The sequence below is a fragment of the Marmota marmota genome, unplaced genomic scaffold (assembly GCF_001458135.2).
Source record: "Marmota marmota marmota unplaced genomic scaffold, marMar, whole genome shotgun sequence".
Classification (NCBI taxonomy): domain Eukaryota; kingdom Metazoa; phylum Chordata; class Mammalia; order Rodentia; family Sciuridae; genus Marmota; species Marmota marmota.
In genome coordinates, this window is record NW_025999960.1 from 7,772,692 (window position 1) to 7,797,046 (window position 24,355).

Consider the following 24,355-nt stretch of genomic DNA (forward strand, 5'->3'; position numbering starts at 1 on the left):
AAGTTCTCAACATGACTGGGAAATAAAAAAAAAAACTTATTTACAAATTAAGAGACCACTTGCTCTAATTATTACATAAGTATTAACAAAAATTGATGCATCTTAAAATAAGCCCTCAGAGTAGTTATTAATCCTGGGCAATTTTCTCAAATAAAATTGTTTTATGTGTTGGAATATTTATAGTGTAATTTGAAATTACATCTTTATTTCATTCATTTAATTTTATAGTATAGAGAAATTACAGCATATTACTCATGGCTATGCTTTCATTTTTAAAGTTACAATTGTATCACTAAGATTTTCTATTAAATTTGTTCATTCACTTTTTGTTTCTGGCAATATACTGAAAAATTTCCTCTGCACAGTCTGATATAAGGTGGTAATATGAATGCGGTAATTGCTACTCAAGTAAAACATTTCTTGAGTTTTACCACAAATAATATTTATTTATCTTTCTCTTCTATTTATAAAAAGAATACTGTAGAATAAAGCAATTTTGGTTTTTTTTCTAATATGTATGAAAGAAGACAATCTTGCTGGCTTCAATATTTATTTTAGTTACTTTTTAGGTTTCTTAATATAACACACATAATTACTTTTATGGTTGAGTTTTAAATCTACCCTATCTCCACAACTCTTCTGGAGCATATTATGGAAGATGACACTGAATACTTGTGTTACCAGCAGTGTCGCTGGAAGGTGGAATGCCTTATTTGATTAAATTTAGCTTTACCTCCATGTATCTTTATCTCTGCAGTTATCCTTTAAACCTATCAGAGAGCAGGAACTCTGCTCCTTCCCCCATTCTACCTGCCTCCTGCTGTCCTGAATCTCAACTTTCCACAACATGAAGGAAAATTTGGTCTTGTATTTACTTGTTTCCTTCCCTGAAGTTCCAACCTTTCTTTCTCAACTCTGTAATGCTGACCTCAAACTTTTCAGTTATGCTTTCCTACTAACTTCTCTTGCTGCTTTTTATATCACTTTTTTTCTTTTTCTTTTCCTAAAATTACCAGTCAACAGTTTCTAAATATCTTCCATCCTTCCACTGTATCAGAGTGGAAGAGAAAATCCATTTTTTATGTCTTAATTCCTCCTCTCAGATTCTGAGCCTCCCACCTCTGTAAGCATATTCTTTACTGCTTCTTTCTTGGATCTTCAACTGTAATCTCTCTGCCGGCTTCCTAGCATCATTTAACAGTACCTTATTCCATTTCATCTTAAAAACAATGCAGAAAAAAATTAAACCCTCCTCTAACTCTTGGCTGCCACAAACAACACAAGTCATTTCTCTGTTCTCTTTTGCAGCCAAAGTTCTTAAAATATTCCTTTATGTGCACTTCTCTATTCTTTTCCTTGAATTCCCTCTTTTTAACCTCTGAAATCTGGTTTCTGTTTCAGGAATGCTATTAAAACCGTACTTTATGGTGTCACTAAAATTTATCTTAGTTCATGAGATCTTTTAAATGTTATTGGATCTGTTATGGTTTCCATGTGAGGTGTCCCTCAAAAACTCAAGTGTGAGACAATGCAAGAAGATTCAGAGAAGAAATCATTGGGTTATAAGATCCTTAATCCAATCAGTGATATAATAATCTTATAGAGATTAACTTAATGGTAACTGAAGTTGTAGGATGTGGCTGGAGGAAATGGAAATTGGGGCATGGCTTTAGGTATATATTTATATCTGGCGAGTGGAGTATCTCTTTCTGCTTCCTGGCCACCATCCTGTGAGCTGCTTCCCTCTGCCACCTTCTTCCTTCATGATGTTCTGCTTACCTAAAGCCCCATGAATGAAGCCGACCTTGTATGGTCTAAAACCTCTGAACCCTTGAGCCTTCAAATAAGCTTTTTCTCCTCTATAATTGTGCTGATAGGGTCTTTTAGTCACAGCAGCAAAAATAAAACCTGACTAAAACAGGATCTTTGAGCAAATATTAACGCTGTTGAATTTACCTTCTTGGAAATATCATTGGGTAGTTTGGATTTGTTGTTTTGCACATACTCATCTCTCCTCCAGTCCTGCTATGATAGAGCATACTGTCACACCAGCAGATACGGTGGTAGGTCGTATGACTTGCCGTGCCCAGGGTACTAGTAGTGAATGTGAACTAAGCAGAGGTTTTGAATGTGTGTCTTCCACTTGCCATTTCCCTTAGCACCTATCATCTGCCCTGAGAAATATGTACACTAGAAAACAGGGAGAATGTGGTGACAGATGAATAGAGATGCATTCACTGTAAAGCTTAGAGCTAAGTTCATCCACTCCCTCAGCCTGAATAGTAGCTGGACCAGCCAAATTGTGCATCCATAGGCAAGAAAAATAAGTGTTTATTGTAATTTTGGCAATTGTTTTGCATCATTTATCAGGCAACAGGTGATGTATGTAAAACAATTCCCTGCAATTTTGTGGAAGTATGTTCTGATTTTCTTTTAAAATATCAGAATCCATTATAGAATCTTAGTCTTATATTTTTGTTCTTTTTTTTATTAGTTGCTCATGACAATACAATGATCTTGACATATCATGCATTTGAATCAAATGGGGTATGAATTCTCATTTTTCCAAGTGTACAGGTTGAGGAATCACATTGGTTATTTGGCCACGTATATATATACAGCAATACTAGTGTCTATTTTATTCTGCTGTCCTTCCTATCTCTCCTTCCCCTCCCCTCCCCTTCCATCACCTCTCTCTACCCAATCTAATGTGACACACTTCTCTCTCTTTTTTTTCTTTCCCCTCACATCATCATACATGTATTTTGTATAACGATGAGGGTCTCCTTCCATCTTCCGTGCAATTCCCCTTCTCCTTCCCATTCCCTCTCACCTCTCTTCCCTATTTAGTGGTAATCTTCTTCTCATGCTCTTGCTCCCTACTCTATTTTGAGTCATCCCCCTTATATCAGAGAAGACATTTGGCATTTGTTTTTTAGGGATTGGCTAACTTCACTTTCTTCCTCTACCTATCCTTCAAGTATGATGCCCTAAACTCATGATCTCAATTTACATATAACTTCTGTGAGCAATTACTCCCAGCAGTAGTTTTGATGGCTATGTGCTAATCCAGCTCCTAAATATTTACCGTCAAACTTGAACTTTCTTCTGCACATCAGAAACATCTTCTCAAAAATACACTGAACATTTTCACTTGATAGTCTCACAAGCACACCAAACTGGACTTCCTGAGTACAGAGCCTCAGCTTATAATTCATCTTACATTCAACCTCAACCATGAGGGGATATAAAACTCTGCACCACCAACATCATTATGAAAATCAGTGTAGGATTTATAATTCATTACATCTTTGCTCTATGCCTTTAAATACTTAACCTGATTTAATTGTCACAATAATTTCATTGGTTTTATAGATGTGTATAATTATCCCTACTTTGCAGATGAAGGACATGAAGCCCAATGAGGTTAAGTATCTTGCCCAAGATTACTATCTAATGAGGAGCTGAACCAGGTCAAATGCAAATCTATCTGACTCTAATGGCCACATGTTGCAGACCTACTTACTGAATTTTATGGGTTACTTTTTTTTTTATTGGTTGTTCAAAACATTACAAAGCTCTTGACATATCATATTTCATACATTAGATTCAAGTTGGTTATTTTTAAAAATCTAAATTTAAGGCCCAAACTGGGTATGTGTCTTTTCAAGGATATTGTGCCTTATATGTATCACTTCTACCTAAAGAGAAACTTTCTTATTATTTTCCAAACAAACCACTCACATTAGTGCTTCTGTCTTTATTTATCCTATTTATTATTTGAAAATGATGCCTTGTTTTTCACATTTATCCAGATATTTATCTTCTCTAATGCACTTCATTTAAAGCTTAAGTTCTCTATTAAAAAAAAAAAACACCTCAAATTATTTTTAATGATACTCGCTAAGTGTTTAAACTCCTATCCGCATTATTTTCCCCCTAGTCATATCAATTAAGATTCTTTAAATTACCTGCAAGGTTTTCATCGTAATCCTATTAAAGCTCTCATACTATGTATAAATAATATCTACCCTACGGAATTTTCAATTTAGTTGGAATTATGCAAGTAAAATATTACAAAAATATAATAATTGTATGGTTTGATAGTCTTCACACCCTAACCATTTTAGCTGTCTCTTGAACACAAATACTTATATGGTCAGCTGAATTTTATGTTCATTTCAAAGCCAATGATATCTTATTAAATAATTTGAAATGAACCTTTTATTTTTATCCCCCATATCATAGCTTTCTCTTCTACTCCTCTCTCAAATATATCTTTGAGATGATTTATATCATTTAGAGAAATATTTTGCTTCTAAAATCACAGATAAATATCTTTCATGGAAATAATTATAGGAATTGATTTATTGAACAAAAATTAAAATCAACTTAAAGTTGGTCAAAATCAAAGCTATCATCTCAAGGAGCTCAATTATCATATTTGTCATCATAATTTTTTATATGATGCTAAATAAAGTATGTTAAAATAAAATGGGATAGATTTACTTAGTGTTTTTAATTTATTTATGCTAATAATCTATTGGCATTTTTGACATACTTTTTATAGAATGACTTTTCTATTTATATGAAATAGCATAACACATGCAAATTGCTTAGTGCAATTTTAACACACACAAACAGTATTTTACTAATGGATGTGGTAGGGATGTCTGCTGTAGGTATCTTAAGATCTCATCATGTTAAAAGGTGCAATGAGGAATAGGAGAAAAAATCAGTATTCATGGAGAATGCTGTAGAGGCACATATTTGCATAACAAAGTCAACAAAAAATTAAATAAAATATCCAACTAAAAACACTTGTACTTTGTTACTGTGGGAACCACTGAGAAATAGTCTTGTGTCTTTTCCACATCTGGTGCTTTGGCCAAGTCTATTATTTAATGTTATAATTTCACCTTTTTCCCCTGAGGGAAATAAGAGGAATAAGATGAGGGAGAGTGTTCTCCCTGAGTAATAACTGGACTCTTGGGATCACTGGGAAGTTTTCTCTCTTCAACCATCTTCATGATATGAGGTAGAAATGCTTAATTGTGACCTCACTTTGTTATTAGAATTTGGGGTACTAACTAGAAAAATTTCATCTGTGACCATATATGAATCTAAAGATACAATCTAGAGTCCATAAAAAAGCTCTAAAATATCGGCTATTTTTGTATTCCCCATAAAATGGGTCTTGTCTAATTAATTATAAGGGTAATTGAGAGTTGACTTGGCATCTTGTCCATTTGAAAATTTTTCACAGATTGACACATTAAAGTTTTCAGAATTTTAAGAAGTAGATGTTGGCTTTAAACACGAGTGAACCAAGGAGGGTCACGCAATTTGGACAAGTCAAAGAAAATAATATAATGGAACAGAATGGGTGTTTCTGAAAGTAATAGATTGGAGAGTAAGAATTTAAAAATCTCACAGAAATGTTTATATATTATTGAATCTTAGCACCTCCTCTCATTTCTCTAATCCAGTCATGATTAAAATGTTGATTATTAATGAAGTCATGTCACCCATCTTTCTTTAAAAAGTGAAATGGTACAGTAACATATCTAATTGCTAGTCCTTTACTATCAAAATTCTCTCATCTCTTATAGCTTCTCAAAAATAGATGTTGAGATTGGTATTATTTCTTTTAAGAAATGACACTTTAGGAATGGAAGGGAGGAGACATGGGGTTAGAAATGATGGTGGAATGTGATGGACATTATTATCCAAAGTACATATATGAAGACACAAATTGGTGTGAATATACTTTGTATAAAACCAGAGATATCGTGATCTATATGTGTAATAAGAATTGTAATGCATTCCGCTGTCATATATAAATAAAAAAATTAAAAAAGAAATGACACTCTAAATCAGCTTGACTTATTCAATTTTGGACTGGTTACCTTACAAGAGGTTAGGATTATCAAGAACTCTAATATGAATATCTTTATGGATGGGTATTTAGGCATTCATTGTAAAGCAACTAAAATGGAAGATTTTATTTCAGTAAGCTAGGAGTGAGTGCACCATGTTAACATTCTGCAGCTTGAACTACTTTGGGATTATATGCTCCCTAGCTCCCAGGGGATTCTGATTGCCTCCGGACTTGCTGAAAGAGAATGACTTCAATATTAAACTCAATGTTCTGTATGCGATCCACTAAGAAATGGACTGAAAGTATTTTGTTTCTTATAAAAGAAGTAAATATTGATCCTTTCATACCAGAACCTCATCATGTCCTCATGGTCATTTTGCAATTGACTAAAGAAATTCCCTCTGCATGGAAATTATTTTGTAAGCATTTTTTGTGGAACATGAAAAAAATACAAGCAGGAAGGAATGAGATAAGAATACATAAAACCATGGATTAAGCACTGAATTTCATTTACTTTAGCTATCCTCTAAGACTGTGATTCTTAAGCATGAATGTGCATTAAGTACTATTGGAACAGCTCATTGAAACATATTCCTTGGACCCACACTCAGAGATTCTGCTTCAGGAGGTCTGGAGTGGGGCTGGATAATTTGCATTTTAACAAGCTCCCTGCTTCCTGGGTGATGCTAATACTGCTTTTTTGAGAATCACCCTTTGGGGAGCACTTCCCTGAGTACCTTAGGTTTACCTATAACTCTCACCTTCAGAGAATGGTAACTATACCAAGAATATTAACTAAGGGGAGAAAAGAATAAAACAGCTTAGTTTATGTACTGAATGAAGTCACAGTAACAGGATTCCTTGCTTTGATTTAACATTACTAATACATATTTTCCTTACTGATAAAACAACACAAGTAATCTTCTAGGACCTGTTCTGATTACTCCATGTTAGAGGAAATATTGATATTCCTGTTATTTTTAAGAAATTAATTTGTTAGAGCCTTGAGTTTTTATTACAGTCAGGCCTGCAGGGATCTAGTGGAGCCACCCTGATGCTTTCTCATTAACTGATTTCAAACCTCATATTGTCTAGCAGTTAGAGAATATGGGAGTGAACATAATTTTCCATGACAAATAAGTAGTAAATACACCTTTGAGATTAAGGATTAAACTCCACAGGTTATGTTGAACATTTAGAAACTCAGGATGGCAGAGTCATTTACAACCTTTGCTAGATATTGACATTGCCTGGGTAACTTAGCAATACTGGTGCCTGGGCTCAACCATTCAGGTGTTCAGATTTAATGGGTTTGAGTTTGGCTTGCTTCTTGACAAAGGCAAAGGGTGTTGGAGCATGGTTAAGAACAGACATGCAGACAGAGAGACAACTACCATTTCTTGAGATCTGCTTTCCATATGTCAGTTACAGTAGTACACAAGACATTTTATAAATATTTGTTTGTAAATCTCACATAAACTTACAAGGTACCCTTTTCCCCCTTTATATAAGGAAGGAGTCTTGAAGAAAAGGATAGAGTAACTTTCCCATGGCAGGGAGGTGTTTAGTAATTGAGGGACTGGCCATTTGAGCATAGGTCAGGGTGGCACTGACATCCTTCAGTCTCTGTTTCCCTGCAGAGATAGTAGCTGCTTCTCTCTCCCTCTGTCTTGCTTTCACTCTTACACTCTGTCTCCTCTCTCCCTCCCTTTCTCCCTCCTCCTTTGTTTTTGTTTGTTTATATTAACAAATCTAAAAACTTTGACCTTTTACAAATGCTGAAAGTTCATGAGTCATTTGAGGAGCAACACATCCTTTAGATTGCAGACTCACACATAGGATGATGATGAATAAAGCTTTGTAGTACCTTGGCGTCTGGCAAGCATGCTGGCATGGTCAAATATGAATGTGTCCAGAGACTGAAACATTAGATGCATTTTAAAACACATCTGAAATTAATTGGCTTAGTCCACAATGTAAAAGGCCTTGGATGATAAATAGTCGAGACTCAGAATCTAGCAAAAATTATCTCTGTAATTACAGTGAAACCAACTCTTCGACAAGATTAGGGTAAGCTGAAGAATCTGTGAACTACTTTTATGAGTATGCTAGAATTATTTCTTTTTTCTAATGTTAGTGATCACATGTAGAAATTAATCCACCTGAAAACAGAAAAATAACCTGCTCTCATATATCATATTTTAACAATGCTTTAAAGTCTACAAAGCTCTTTCAGGTGTTTTATAATCTGATTTGATCTTCACAACATCCATTCAGAGTGACAGGGAAAGAGAAAATAATGGCTTATGTATTTGTAGGTGAATATGAAGATTTTTTTTTATGTATTTTTAAGTAATTCTCACAATTGGTGAGAAAAGTTATTCTTGCGCCTACCTTCCAGGAAAAGCTAAGAGAGGTGAAGGAGCTCGCTCAGGGTAATTGACCCTGTAATTCATAGAGCCTGAGATCAACACCTGGACCTGGTATGAAAGCTTGACTTAAATTTTTCTCTTTACTCTGTTTGATTTTTAGTAGTCACTTTTATTGACCTGAAACACAGTTGAAACTTTGTATAGAAGCAATTATTGATTTTACCTAAATGTATAGGTAAACAATAAAATCAGTAAAAGACAGGCATTCAACTAAAATAATCTACTAAACTCAACTAAAATGACTATTGAACTTTTTTCCAAAGAACATAGAGAAATATCTTAGAATTGTTATATTCTTTGCATGTATTCGTTGTCCAACATCAAAAAGCTCTCTTGCTTCAAATTCTGGAGTAAACTCTGACTTGGACTGTAGCTTGTCATGCAAATTAATGTTTAAGAAGAGCGAAATTCTGCTCATAAAATGTGTTCAACATACATAAATATAAAATCATCCTCCAATGTACTTTTCTTCTGTTTCAAGTCAGTTTTATTAAAGGAACATTATAACTTCATGAGGAAAATAATTTCATATCCTTATATAAAATATAGTTATGGTTTCCTTCCATTGATTTAAGTTGAAGCTTTAGAGTCACAAGTACCACTAGATAAGAAACTGCTCTTGTAAGACTTGCACAGTTACTGAGTTGGAGGAGCTCCTTTGGTATTTCTTCAGCAAAACGTGGGCCTCTTGTAAAGTATTTGTATCCATGAATTTTTCTAAAATTAGGTTTAGGACTGTATTATTATCTAATCAGTTTTAAACTACTAAGTAAAATGAGATTTCTATATAAATAGGTTGTATATTTTGTCTTTTATAAGAAGGATTCTAAATGTTTAATTGAATGACTTATATGTTCAATATATTATTTTGATGTTTTCTAAGTATTTTATGTTTTCATTTAGAATCAGGACTATTAAATCTATTTTTTTAACCCCACAAAATATCTCCTTTTAGAGAAGGCCTTGGATGATAAATAGTCTAGACTCAGAATCTAGCAAAAATTATCTCTGTAATTACAGTGAAAACCAACTCTGGTGTATACAGTATACATTCGCATATACATTTGAAACCAAGAAACTTCCGGATAATTTTAAGGATACTCCAGAGGAGTTTGAAAAATTTTAGGTACTTTCACTCATTAAAAAACCTAGGAGGCTGCAGTCAACACTGAATTTGTTTCTGTGCATTCAGTGATGTCTGTAGAGTTCATTACTTTAATCCTGTCCCAATTGATAAAAAAAGAGGTATCTTGGGGCAACTGGCTAAAATGTTCTAAAAGCCTATCATGTGAAGAGGGTAATTGAATAGAACACTTTCATGGCACTGTAAGGTAACAATTATCCCCTCTTTCCAGATGAAGAAATGGAGGCCAAGTGAGGTTACAAGGTTAGAGTCAGTAAAAGTCAAGGTTGAGATTCCAAGTTACAACCAATGGACTTTTAACTTATCCTTCAAAAATTTCCCAGACTCTACTGTTACCTTATTTAAAAGGGATGTTTTGTGCATTTCTGAGACCTGCTTGTTCATCTGATGAAAGTCTGGGATTTCTTTCTATCAGTGCAAATTTTCCAAAGGTGCCCTTGGGTGGATAGCCTCATTGCATTTAATTTCCCCTCAGTTGGATGATGTGAGATGTTAAATCTTTTAATAACAGCTATTTGATATCAGCATTATCTGATCAACTGAATATTATTACAGTTCAAAACTTTTTAATACTGCACAATCAAAAATAATTATATAGTTGTTTATCTCTTGAGGACTCAAGTGTTGCTCATTCAGTTAGAAATAATGTGCTCAAGATGGAAGTTTACAGTGGCGGCTGATTCATCAAATGAAACAATACATATTTCTGAATATTCTTTTTATACTATTTGAGAATTCTAAATACATCTGTCTTGTGAAAAGAATGGGAAAACTAATTAATAGCCATTATGATTTAAAACTGAGGATAGCTGTATTATCAGACTATGGTAATTGGGGAAGCTTTGTATATATTGGCTTAATCATTTAGTCACCATAAACTACTTTAGTTCAAAATTTGTTATGTAATTTTAAGCTATTTTTTATGCAATTTCTAAATAGCAGACCTTCTTAACTTGATCATCTGCCATATAAAATAGATATTAAATACAGTAGTTGAAAGAAACAAAGCAGTGATTTTTATTGAAGAGAGCATTCAACTTGGAATGAGGACCAAAACCTTGATTATATTCCATGTGAAGTTGTGGAACTCATCACATTGTGTTTTTAGATCAATAAAATATCATTTTTATTTAATATTCTCTTGCATGATTTAAGATATGCTTTCTGTATAACTCCAAATCTTAGGCAGTAAAGCAAGTATTTATTAAGTATTTTCCATGAGTCAATAACAGCTAAAGTTAGTAGCATGTTATTAAAAGATTTACCTTACTTGTTCTAATACTTTCTCATTCAGCAACATGGCTTTCTTAGACTGGTCTACTTAGGAATGTAATATGTATTTTTTCTCTTAAGCATGTCAGAGCCAAGAGGGTAAGTTTAGAAAAGTGTATTTATTAACAATAATTTGGCATCTTCTTTTCTAGCTTTTTCCATTAACTTTTAAAGATTTAATTCAAAGTATGCTTGTTTCATTATTAAGTATTATAAATAGATCTTTATATAAGTATAAACTGTTACATGGGTCAAAGGTGTTTTTCCTCTCTCTTTTTTTTTGTTTGTGTGTGTGTGTGTATTCATGAGAATAGAGCAGTGCAGCCAATGGATTAGGTTAACTCAGATGCCATTAAGTTTATGTGACTCTATATGTTGTGTTTTTAATAACTGAATTTTATTTGAAATGCAAAGGCAATATTATTGCCAGATAATCAAAACTTATTATAAACTCCTTTAAAGATTTAAAACTATAACAAAAATTGTTTTTCTTGTGTGTAATCTAACTTTTCTTTTTTGCTAAATAATATTGTTGTCTTATTCAAACTGAATTCCAACTATTGTTGTATAAAATATAAAAGAAGGAGAGCATATGTTTTCCCTTTGGGAAAAGAACTAGCACATTAGTTGATTCTCTCTCCCTTTTCCGAACCCCAAGCATCATGGTTCATCGAGATATCCTCATTTATTAGAGTTATGCTTCAGATGATGATGCTCAGAAAGGCTGCAGTGCATTGTATCTCAGGCATCTTTCACAGTATTCACACGTGCTGTTTTTCATGTCTTCGATAACATCTCCTGTCCCCAAATGTCAATTAAGTAGGCTGCTTGGATGATGATTATAAAAACATTCAGAAATAGCTCCTATGCTTTTATGTTGGATCCTTTTACTAGATTTTAAAATTCTTTGTTATATATGGAATTCTAAAAATATCATCTTGTTTTCTTTGCCAAAGAGACATTCTGAAGGAAAATTTGACTTTGATACCCTCAAATGTAATATATTTACTTATGCAATTTATCATAAAGGATGCAGCATGTGGATTTTGGGTATATTACATTAACCCAAGCTGTGAACAATAGAATTCTCCATCAGCTGACAAATACCTTATGATAAAACTTCAAGAAGTGCAAACAGGTCCCCCTTTCTTTTAATTCTGGAATTCAAACTAAATATGCAGTTTTGTGATTCATTTGATGCCAAAACCTGACCTTGGTCTGAACTAACTCAAAAGAAAACCATATTCTGAACTTATTTAAGGCTATTCATACTTTATTCCAGTCAGTATGAATAGTTCTCATTTTTGAAGAAATATTTATGTCCTTGATTATATGTTGCTACTCCAGAGAGCTATATACTCTTCCAAAATTTCTATATTTTTAAGATGCATCTGGTTCCAAAACCCATCTGGCCTCATGAACTTTGGAAAGAGATTATAGGCTGTATTAGATATTGTCCTTGTCCTCAAGCAGTTCATAGTTTATTTAGGTATGTGACAGAAAACACTGCCCTCAATCACAAAGTCAAGCAAACTGACTGAATATCTATTGGCGCGTGCACACACACACACACGCACACACACACAATGTGAAACTATGCATTTTATAGCTAATATTGATAATGTGAATTTTTTATTATAAGAGAAAAGCAGTAGTAGATTTTGAATAAGTCTACTGGTATAGTTTTAGAGAATGATAGAACTTGCTTCCTATTTTCTGAGCACCTTTGAATTTATTAATAAAATAAAACCACAGTGAATAAGGAGTCTTCTGACATGCACTGAAGCCCTTCAGCAAGCGTATTTTCCATGTAAAAGAAAGTTATTTTGAGAATAGAGCAGAATAATGAGTTTATGGCAAAGTAGAATTTAGTTGGCTTTTGTTACTGCTATTACTAGGTATGATTTTAGCAAATTTTCTAAAATCACTAAAACTGCTTTATTCGTTGCAAACTATTTATAAGATTAGCTACTATATAGAAGTTTACATTGGATAATAATGACTGGAGGGTGCCTGGCATGTAGGAAGAATATAGTAAATGCTGCTTGTTATGAAGCCTTTCTGATCCAGGCCCAGCTGATGATATTATTAGGCTATGAAATTATACATTATTAATTCTTAGCTATTCAAGAGTTATTTTCATTGCATATTAGATTTTCCTTTGACACACTAAATTGTTCTATAATTTTTAAGATTTTATCTCCAATAATTACAGCAGTTGTCCAATAAAAAAGCCACTCTCAGCTGCCTTAGTCCTTCACATTTACTAATGTGGAAGCTGCTTAGCTGAGTCATAGGAGACTTCTAGCTTTAAATTCTAGATTTTTTTCCTGGAAAGTAGAGGAAATTGCAAGTGAATGGAATATGACTAAATATATATTGTTTGAGTGCTTTTTGAACTTTGGGGAAAATAATCTTGTTTTCAGATTTGTTTTTAAAAATGCTTTGTCTTAAACACTTGTGTTATTAATGGTGTTTGACCCCTTCACCTATATGTATCTTACTGTAGCAAGCAACTGACTATAAACACAAAGAGAAATATGATAAGAGATGATAGTCCATTTAAAAATTATGACATATTTCTGCCAGATATAGTGAAGTCTTACTAGGTTGACAACTACCACTGTGATCAAGATCTCTATATGTTTTAAAGTGGCTCATCTGACATGGATGTGGAAGAAAGGCTTGCAGGGTCACATCATGACTTTCAGGAAGACTACACACCTCTACTGTCAGGGGCCTCTTCCTCCATTAAACAAAATTATAAATTACAACCTTTCTCATGTAAATATGAGTACAATTCAAGCATGATTTGTTATTGCATATTTGTTGTTAGATTTAATCATTTTTCTAGATTTAAAACAAATTAAGACATTTTTGAGAACTCTAAAAGTAACACATACCCTAGGCATTATGCCTACTTTGCTTGCCTCAGAAATATATTGGCTCCAGTAACTAGTAGAAATTTGCTAATCGTCCCCCACTAAAAGCTTGCGTAGAGCTGGGGATGTGGAGTATCTTGGTGGTACAGTTCTCTTCTAGCATGTGCAAGGGCCTGGGTTTGCTCCCTAAGACTGAAAAAAAAAAAGAATCCATAAGTAGGCAGATCTTGACATGTTTGGGGGTAAAAAACAGAGGGTACCACTACAATCCCTAGATTTCTATAAGAGATCTTTCAGGCATAAAATAGAAGCTTGGCAGAGCCAACTTCAGGCTTCTTCAAAAACAGAGAAAAAGAAAACTCATCTTTAGCATAGACTGACACACTCTGTCCTGACTCCTTCCAGCTTGGCTTAATTTCACTCCATCTCCACCCCAGGCTTCTGGATCTCCTGCTTAGCAAAATGACAGCAAAATAAATGAAAACTATTCCCTTCTCCTTTCATTGTACTAGAAAGATTTGGAAAGACACCAGTTTTTTTGGCAGAACCCATCTTAACACTCTATTGAAAATGCACAGACTATCTTTTGTCATCATGAGGAAAAGAAAAGATCATTTATTTTTACTCAAAAATATGATATTAAAAAGTTTATTCTTAAGCATTGGTTACTATAGTACATGATAAAGATCTTTAGAATATGTTAGGTTGGCACAAAATCGAGAACAAACCTTTTCAATTAAGGTAGAGTATAAATCAGGATGAGAAATGATCTGAAACAAAAGAGATTTCATGGGTGAAAAACAAAATTACCAAATTTAAAAATCTGAATGAAAACTGAGACAACTGATGGAAATTTACCACATCAGTAATATAGATGGGAAGCTCAGAAAATTCTCCTGGAACTCAGGAAAAGTATAAAGAGACTAAAATGAAAAAGTGACAAGTGACCAAGACAGCCTGAAGTTTCAATCTTCTTTAGATTGACTTCTTCCTAAGTCTGGACCCCTGAGCTCCCTTTTCTTAGAGGATTTACTTTAAAAACTTATAGTTGTCAATTCTGTCTCTTCCCCCTTGAGATATACATCAAATTTGTCCCAGCGTATTTTGCAGGTTTATAATCTAGGAGTATCTTTCCCAAGACATGGGAGCCATTCATTCAAAATATGGTCATCAAGGAAGATGGCAGCTCTTTCAGTTTTGTGGGAGAATGGAAGCCCTACTTCAACAAATACCAATTAGCAAACAAAGACCTAACCACATATAACAAAGTCCCCCTAATATCCTTCAGTAATTTTCCACTAGGATACCCTACTTCTTAAAAACTCTTCTATTTTTTAATTCAGTGGACTTTAACTTGATCTCTTTTCCTTTATTGCAGTAATCCTGAATAAAGTCTTCCTAGCTCATTTAAATATGTTTAATACAATTTTTCTTGGACACATGGAGACCTAATACGTATTTAATAAGTATCCAAGAAAAGATCAGAGCAAACAGAGGAGAAGCAGTAATTTAAAATAGTCAAAGAAAAATTTTCATAGGTTCAAGGAAGTCTTGAGTCAGCAAATTAAATTGGTAAGCAAAGTATGGAATAACAAATTAGAAGAAGTCAATGAATTGGATATGGTAAAATATCTTACATTTCAAGGACAAAAACTCTTTATGAGATTTTAGACAAAGGGGAAGAGGGCATCAAAATCTTACAGGAAAATGTTTAACCAACTTCAGAATTAGGACATAAATAATTCTTTAGTGTTAATATGGTTATAAAACAGCACAAATATCAAAATATTTGGAAAATAAGAAATGTTAATTCCAAATCATGTTTTGGCTTTCAAATGTCAGTATTTCTGAAGAAACCTGGTAAAAGAGGCAAGTCAATAGACAATCTTATTTTCATATTGATAATACCAAGGAAGACATTATTCATTTTGAAAATAAACACTTTATTGGAGTAAAAAGAATGTTTACTTTCTGAATCAATAAACAGAATAATAAATAAAAATGGGTTAAAAGAGCCATATAAACCAACAAACAAAAAACTCCTAACAATAGAAGGGAACATAAATATTTATGAGGAAATTTATGACATAACATAATAAATGTGATGGCTAATATCTCTGCCAAAATGAAAGCTCACAAAAGAAAGAAGAAGAAAGACTCCAATATTGGGGCAAAGGAATAAAATCTCAATACTTGCTATTTACAAGAGAAAGTTTAGCAGTCATTTACCATGACATAAAAGCTTAAACAAGATGGAAAAAATATCAGAAGGATTAAGGTTTATAAATCACAAGCAATTTTACATCACAGTTAAAAAAAACAGATGTGATTGATGAGTCAGAAAATAAACATGCAATTTTAAGTAATAAAAAAAACATAAGAAATATCAAATGATAAATAAATACCAGCATACTGCATTTAAGTGACAGAAGTAATATTAACTTATATATCAAACTTGAAAGTTTAGAGAAAATAACCTTATTTTGAAATATTTGTGTATCCATACAAAATCTATTCATATTAAGCCATGGAGAACTTAAAAATTCCATGAAGCAAACACTACTGATGCTATCTATATTCATTTTTACCATAATAGAGTAAAACTAGGAATTTATTTTTAAAAAGACATAAAATACCCATTGAATTAAGCAGGATTCCCTAGAAGTAAGTGATTGACGCAGGGAATACAAAACAAAACCCAGAAAATGAAAGACTAGAGTGTTGGGGGGGGGGGACTTGAAGTCTAGCCTCAGTTTCTCCCAGTAGAAACTGTGATATATAAAAAGACCCAGAGAGGTGTCCCACCTTCAGGAAGGGGAGTCCAGGCTTTTGTACTGTTTTATCACCAAGCCACTGCCTGAGGGTACTATGCCCAATTGCCTGGAGAAAGGTACAGCAGTGACCTATGGTAGCTTAGATGTATGCACTGAGCAATAAGAGGAGATCTGGTTGGGGTACTGTCCTTTATGCCAGCCACACTTTCAGCTAAGATTCAGTTTAGCTGCAAGAAAAGAAAGCCCAATGAGAGCGGCTTAAAAAGAAAAGGGTTTATTTTCTCAATGAAACAAGAAGTCCAGAGTCAGGCAGTTGAGACCAGTGCATCCACTCAAGGACATTCTTATCCCTCCCTTCCATTGTACCCTAAGTATGTGCTTTCAGCTTCCTGTTGAAGCCAACTGCTAAAACCCTGGGAAAGTGACTACACTCTATGCAGGAAGAGGGAAAGAGCAGAGGACCAATGAGACAAGTCACCAGTAGGAACAGTAAGCTTTCTTAAGAGTTCTTTCACAAGTCTTAACAGTCTTTCCCTGCAGTAGCACCTCAGGACTTCTGTTCACATTTCATTGGTTAGAACTATACCCAAGCCTTGAGAATTCTAGCATCCTCCTCCTGAATGGACCAACACTGGTAAGAAGGTGATTTACAATGGCTTTGAACAGTGTTTGCCAAACCAATCAATTTCACATTTGAGATAAATGATTCTCTTAATTGACTTTTAGAAAAGTATAAATTCAATTCTACTATTATATCATACTTATAAAATAACAGAGAAAAAAGTACACGTAAAATTAAGCAATAGTCCTGAGCTGTACTCAGAAGAAAATTATTTTTCATAATGAAGTGAACCAAGTACTAAATACAGCAAAAAATCAAAAAAGCTAAGAATATGTTTAAGGGGCATAAAGAAAAACTTCAGCAAAAGCAAAAGCTGAAATTCAAAAATTAGAAAAAAAGGGAAAATGTCATTGTTAATTCAGTATTTCTTCTTTGACAAGATCAATAATAAAAAGCCAATCCTTGGCAAGACTTACAGAAAAACAAAGAGAAAAGCAGTATCTTATGTTGGGAATGATTGAGCAGATATTGAATGTGAAATTTCTATGTTCAAATAAGTTCAAACATGTGAATTAAGTAAAAGATTTATAGTAAAAATTAAGTGACTGAAATTTATGTTATACTTAATTTAAAAACTTGGGGGAAATAGTTAACACAGCCATTTAGGTTCAAAACACCATAAGTCAGACTGAAATGGAAACAATTTGAGTGAAGTCCTCCACTTAATTTTAAAATAAGTTTAAAATTTTTTTAAAAAAATTTGATATTTTGCTTACAGGAATTTTTCATGGGGAAAGAATGAAAGATGTCACTGAACTTACAATTAGCACTGTTTGTCAGCACTGCTTATAGGTAATACTAAAAATCATTCATTCAACTGTGTAAAATTGAGTTTAATTAAACAAAGGATATGTTGATTAAGTTGAACTGTATGAAATTACTGCTATTAACCATTTCTCATCTATAAAGATAGTAACTTCATATGGTCCAACCTGATAAATACACACAAACTCATACTTACATACGGTAGCATTTTAACTGGCTATCTCTAAGTGAGGAAACTAGAAGTGACTAACTTTTCTAGTTAGATTATAGTAGAGAAATTACAGGAGCACATAACATGCGTGTATTAATTTGAAACCTCTCACGAAACTACAAACTGTCAGGGAACAGGCATTTGGCTTATGTAATTGTTGTATTCTTGGTGCAGGAAAAAGTGAATAATGTTGAATCAGTGGCTGAAATAATTATTTATACTATAAAAGAGCTAGGGAAATTGCTCCTTAAATTATTTACTTCACCATAAGGAAGGGTTAAAGCAGTTTTAAGCCCATCACGCTTAATTTAGGCAAGTATTTCTCCCCTCATGTATTCGTATCTGATAAGATGTTGCTGTGATATGTGAGGTCAACTATCAAACCGTCATTGAAATTGTCTAATTAAATTTCATGAACATAACTTGATAGGAGGAATAAGCAAAACCCAAAGATAGAGATATAGATGATCAAGAGAACATCGCTTTCCAAAAGTTTAAAATAGAATAGAAACATGATATTTTAATTCAGGATAGTATAGTGGTCTGTGAAATTACGTCATATTTTACTAATTTATTATCTAAAATTCTCAAATTTCTACAATGGATTCCTTGAAGATTTCAAATGATTCTGTACACTGTGCTGCCAGGAAAACTGCATTGCAGTACTAGAGTTAAGTTATTTCCTTCTCTAGTATAAAGAGGGGCATGAGAAACCACTGCCTGTGATGGGCTTTAGTGCAAAAAGAGATTGAGATACACATTTGCTCAGAAATCCTATTAGTGCCTCTATTGAAGAAAAGGCAAAGAAAATCACTGAACTGTTAATGATTTGCCTACAAAATTTTTTGTCCAAATGTTTGGATAAGTTGACAGGAGTTAGTTCTATAAAAACCTTTTCTTTCAAATTATTCCATCGATGTAAAATTCCTTGATCCAACAGCATTCTTTGTGGCTCCTCTTAATACCAAATGCTAATTTTTGCCTACATAATAAATGAAGGAGGGGTTTTGTACATTCTTTGTCCTTACTCATAGGATTGATATATGTTTTAATAAGTTGAAATTTTACAATTGATTTGTTATTTTTACTAAACAATTTATCTTCCCAGTTATCTAATGGATGTGATAATCTGTACCAAAATTAGGAGATTTTGCATTCTATTTATAAAAGAAATGTAGCTCTTGGGTATAAACTTGGGCTTTGAGTGGAGACAGTAGACCAGTAGTAGACAGGGTAGAAAGAATATTTATGACTACTATAAATAGATTTGGTCATAATATTTTGTTGGCTACTGTCACATTTGATTTGCAGTTTTCAAAAAACAAAATACAGTGTCCTTGAATACAATGCTGCCTAGTAACAAAGAGCTTATAAAACCTGAGTGATGTTCCATTTATTATTCCATTAAATTTTTTTAAAATTTTGGTCATAAGTAGCTTAAAATAATGATTGAAATAATTCATTCAAACTTGGATTCCTTGTGTGCTACAAAAGTGAAAGTTTTTTTCAGAAATTAAAATATATTTAGTAGTAAAATTTAGTAAAATGCAGAGCTAATATTTTCCAGTCATGCTATCTTCCTCAAGGGTTCAGGTAAGGAGTTCTTTTTTTCCCTGAGAGAATGTACAAGAGATTTTTGAAACCATGAACAAAGAAAGGCAGCAGGCTTAGAAGTATGAAGGATAAAGCTTGCTTGGGAGTCTTCATTCCCACTGGTATTTACTCAACATTAATCTAGGAAGAAATTGCAGGATATTTTCAATCTAATTGAAATTTTTAAATAAATTCTAAATGTTTTATCTGTAAAAGGAATACATTTTCTTCTCTATCCTGCCTTTTTACATTTATCACTAGTGTCAGAAGGTTCCATTTAATGGAATTTGGGAAATTCAGACCTGAAAGACAGAGTACAACCTTGCAATTGATCTCCATGTTTGTCAAGAGCCCTGATGATTGATTTGATTGCTGCTCTGGCAGATAGAGAAAGGAGTGTTCATTTCATGATCAAATTGCGATAAAACAGTTCTTAAAGATGAATGCTTCTTTTATATTTGGTAATTCTTTCAGCGCACACCAGGGTCCCTCTTGCCTGGGCTCTCCCTGAAACTTTCCTTTTGACATTTCCATTAAACTGTAAAAAAATTAGTGTTGACTGATTAACATCTCACTTTAAGAGCTCTACTAAAAGCCATATTCATGAATCAAAGTCAGTGTGCACCACTGGTAATTAACTTGACAAAATTCAGCTTTCCAAGCTAATCATCTTCTGGCTGCTTTATGTAATTGCTGTCAATTCAGATCTACAAAACAATTGGAGTCCACTAAAAGGGACAGAGAGGCAGAAGAACTAGTGATTAGGCTGGGAACATTTTCTGATTAAAACACTAGAGTATAATGAGGAAACAGAAACACTCAAAATGTTGACTTGAGAGTCCCACATTTATAATTATATAAAAATAGTCTATATAAGATCCAACTGATGGTAAGAGTTCAGTGGTGGGATACAATGTAACAAATATCCTAAGGGTTGCCATGTGAAAGTTACCCTGAAAGAACAGTAGACTACAGCCAGCACTGGGTTTAGAGGTCACTGGCTTAGAAAGCACTGCCTCTACACTGAGACAGGCTCAAATGCTAGTGTTTTTCTAGATGTGTCATGTTGGATATATTACTTAATTTCATTCAGCCTAAGTTTTCTCATTGGGAAAATAACTTCACAGAATTTTTATGCTTAAAAATTAAAGTAAATAATGACTTTGCCATACACGGAATATAAATTCCTATTCTTCTGGTTGTACATGATGTGGAGTTAAAATGAGCATGTATTCGTATATGAACATAGAAAAGTTAATGTTTGATTTATTCTACTGTCTTTCCTATTCCCACCCCACCTCCCTTCTCTTCATTCCTCTTTTGTCAATTCCAATGAGGTTCTATTCTTCCTTCCCCTAACCTATTGTGTGTTAGTGAAATAAACTTGTTAATAAAGGACCAAAATTCATATGATGAAAACATATGACACTCCTGAGGATGAGTTAGGAAGACATAGACACAGAAAGTCATGCCCGTATCTTGTCCTTGGATAGGAAGATCGATGTGAGGAAACATTGCTTTCTCTGTTAATGAATTTCTGTTTATGTTTATGAGTTTCTCTCAAAAATCAGAATATAAACTTTTGTGAAATAGATAAAATAACAGATTCTCAACTTCATAAGGATAAGTAAATTTAAAAAATCTTCCAGAAAAAAATCTAAGAACAATAAAAAAAGGTGGCTAACCCAACCTTGTAAAAGAATCTTACTATTATTTATTTATTATTTAACTCTATTGTAGTTCAAATGAAGTTTTTGTTAAAGCTTTTGTTAAAATTATAATTACATTTGAGCTCAAGTTACATCCTTCTATTTTAACACTTTGGACCATCATAGAAGTAAATTTGTGTTGGTCATTGCAAAATGTGGACTTACCTTGGATATTTTTTTGAGTCTGTTCTTATCTTCCTTATCATTTTACTTCTTTCCCAGTTGAGGTTTCTGTAATCTTTCATTTGGAAATTGTAATAACTCTCTTAGTGCTCTTTATACTTACAATATTTTCTTAAATTTTCTCTTTAAACATCAGCCAAATGATCAATTGATCAATTGCAAGCCCATAATGTGGCCCATTCTAACATAAAATATGTCAATGTCTCTACAGAGCTCACTAGGCAAATGTCAAGCACATTAGCATGAAATGACAGATACTTTAGAACCCAGCCTCTGACTGCTTCTTCAATCTCATCTGTAACAGTAACTCCAAGGGCTTCTCCCTAAGACCTCCTACACAGGAGGCCCTTTCTTACTACCTAGAATTACTTTATAACTTGCTTCACTGGGATGATTTGGTTCATTCTAAAGAAACTAAGTAGGCTGCCACATCTGTCTTAACTGGGGTGGGCCAAGTGCAATTCCTCTGGAGTGTCTCAAATTTACAGCTCACAAGTGAATTTGCCTCTTTGTTTCATTTATGTACCAGTCTTTCCCACTGCTGAGTGCATTCTTCAGGACAAAATATTTACCTTTTTGCATTTAGTGCTTGACATAGTGTATGTAAATAAATACTGATTGTTAATAAATACTGAAGCTGAGTTAAATCTCAACTGAATAGTTTTTCATAAAAAAAAAATCACATACATACACAGACAGTTGACATCTCAAACTAAACCAACACTAAACTTCTGGAATAAAAGGGCAGATACAACTATTTTTAGTTTATTGGATAAATCCTTCATGAATTTTTTACTTCACTTTACATCAGCTTTAATAATTTTGATTTTTGGACTTCAATTAACCTCAATTTCTTCACTTTTAGATTGTGATTCCAAGAAAACCCATGGTGAGAAAGTTTCTCTTATTTTTATAATCCATTCTTCTTCCTATGTTTACAAAGTTATCATGTTTTACTACAAATAGGTATGAGAATAATGGACTGAAATAAAATAATTGATTAAAAATAATCTGATTGTTTAGCTCTAATTACAAGGCTACTGAGAAATTCTCTCAGTCATAAAACTGCATCATTTAAATGTATTTAATTTCATTTTCAATAACATCTAATGATCAAGTATTTGCACCAGATATTATAAATGTCAACATAATATTTGAAATAACCTGTGCATTAGATATTATATTTTATATGTGAGAAAATATGCTATTGAGAAGTAAAATAAATTCACTGTTATAACTTGTAAGTGCCAAATCTCATTTTACTTTGAATTTATTTTCCTTGATTACAAGGTATTAATTCCATTTTTTGCTTGTCTTTTGTGATGGATGTTTACATGTAACTATTTTTAGATGAATTGAAATTTAAAAGTTCTGAAAATTCCAGAAATAAATCCATAATGTCTTATCATTACTAATTAAATTCATTTGAAATTCTAATTGTGCTTTAAATTATTTTTTAACAGGCAAATTTTTTCTTTGTTTATTATATGAATAAAGCTTATATTTTTAAACTTTCCAAGAGTTTTACATATACTCTGAAGAAATGAAACAAAACCACTTTGATTTATAATACAGCATTCTCTCAAATCAGACAGACTGGCCCAATAATATCACATTACAGTGGGAATTTGGCCTAAAATGCTTAAAATATAACCCGTGTAACCTAGCCACAAATGAAGGGCGCCAATAATGTTCTCCTACTGTTTGATGATAAAAAGAACTTAGGAAAGTTTCATTTATCCTGCTCTTTCACTGTGCTGCAAGGTGACTGCCAAGTTGAGTTTTACAATAGCTTAAATGGGCTAAAACTAAAAGCATTTAGTAGGGTGGTATTTCACCACAGTAGCTCCATTGCTCAATAGCTGAACCAAGAGCTACCCAAAGAGGGAAAGAAGAAAATCCTTTGTTTTGTTGCAAAGGATTCTACCCAAATGAGCTTGCATTTGATTACTTAATATTACAGAAATGGCAAAACTTTCAAGTGGGTCAGTTTTTTCTCTGCTGCTTTTCACTCTCTTGTCATTTCTATAACTGGATCTCTTAGGTCCTTTGCCTTCAATACCTCAGGTCTTTCAGACTTCAATACCTAGAGGTCTTTCAGTTTTCTTATAAGCCTTCTTGACCTTGGAGATTTACTAATAGAAGGTGCTCTGGTAATTTTCCTCATCTACAATTTATTGAATGTCTACTATGTGCCAAGCACTGAGTAAAGCATTAGCACAAGGTGAATGTGCAACTAATCTTAGAAGAGATTGTATGATTTCTTCATACAATGATGAAGGCAAGACTCAGTTCTTTTTCTAGAGGAAAAACACATTTATTTTGGAAGATAGGTTAGCCAATAATTAAATTCTGTTATCTTAGAGTAGACAATGTGTTAGCTAGATGAATGTATTGTTACAGGAATGTGAAGAGCAGAACAAGTTACTCTGCAGGTTGGGGTAGGGGTAGGGGAAACTTCACTGAAGAAGAAATCTTCCAGCCTTGTGAAGGATTTCCAGGAGAGTGATTGGGTGCTTGCTAGACAGCCGAGGCATGGACAAAGCAATGGGGTTGAGGAAGGACCCAGCACATCTTGAGTTCTGCTCAGTTGGACAGGAATGCAATGTATGGGATATGGAGTGACAATGCATAAGAAAACTTAGACTTGCTCTAGACTTTCAAGGGCTTTCTTTATGATGCTAATAAATTTGAATGTAATCATGGGCCATGGAGGTCAAAGCAATTTTTAAAAATTAATAATTTTAAGGGGTGACATAGAGGTATAGAGATTGTTGCAATAATGTTGTTAAAGATTACCAGCTTTGCCACTTAATAACTATGCTACCAAATTACTTTTCCTTTTTGTGGCTCAGTTTTGTTTATTTTATGTATGTTTATATGTGTG

The 24,355-nt window shown here is 33.3% G+C and overlaps 1 protein-coding gene across 5 annotated transcripts in view; it reads left to right on the forward strand.

Moving 5' to 3' along the window:
• Nucleotides 1-24,355, forward strand: part of Cntn1 (contactin 1) — a 333,868-nt gene that overhangs the window by 17,536 nt on the left and 291,977 nt on the right. For 2 of the 5 annotated variants that reach the window (XM_048802545.1, XM_048802548.1), the window contains exon 2: nucleotides 8,283-8,364. The exons of the other annotated variants lie outside the window; for them this stretch is intronic. The gene's annotated coding sequence lies outside the window, so the exon portion shown is untranslated. The remainder of the gene's footprint in view (nucleotides 1-8,282; nucleotides 8,365-24,355) is intronic. 5 annotated transcript variants of the gene reach the window in all.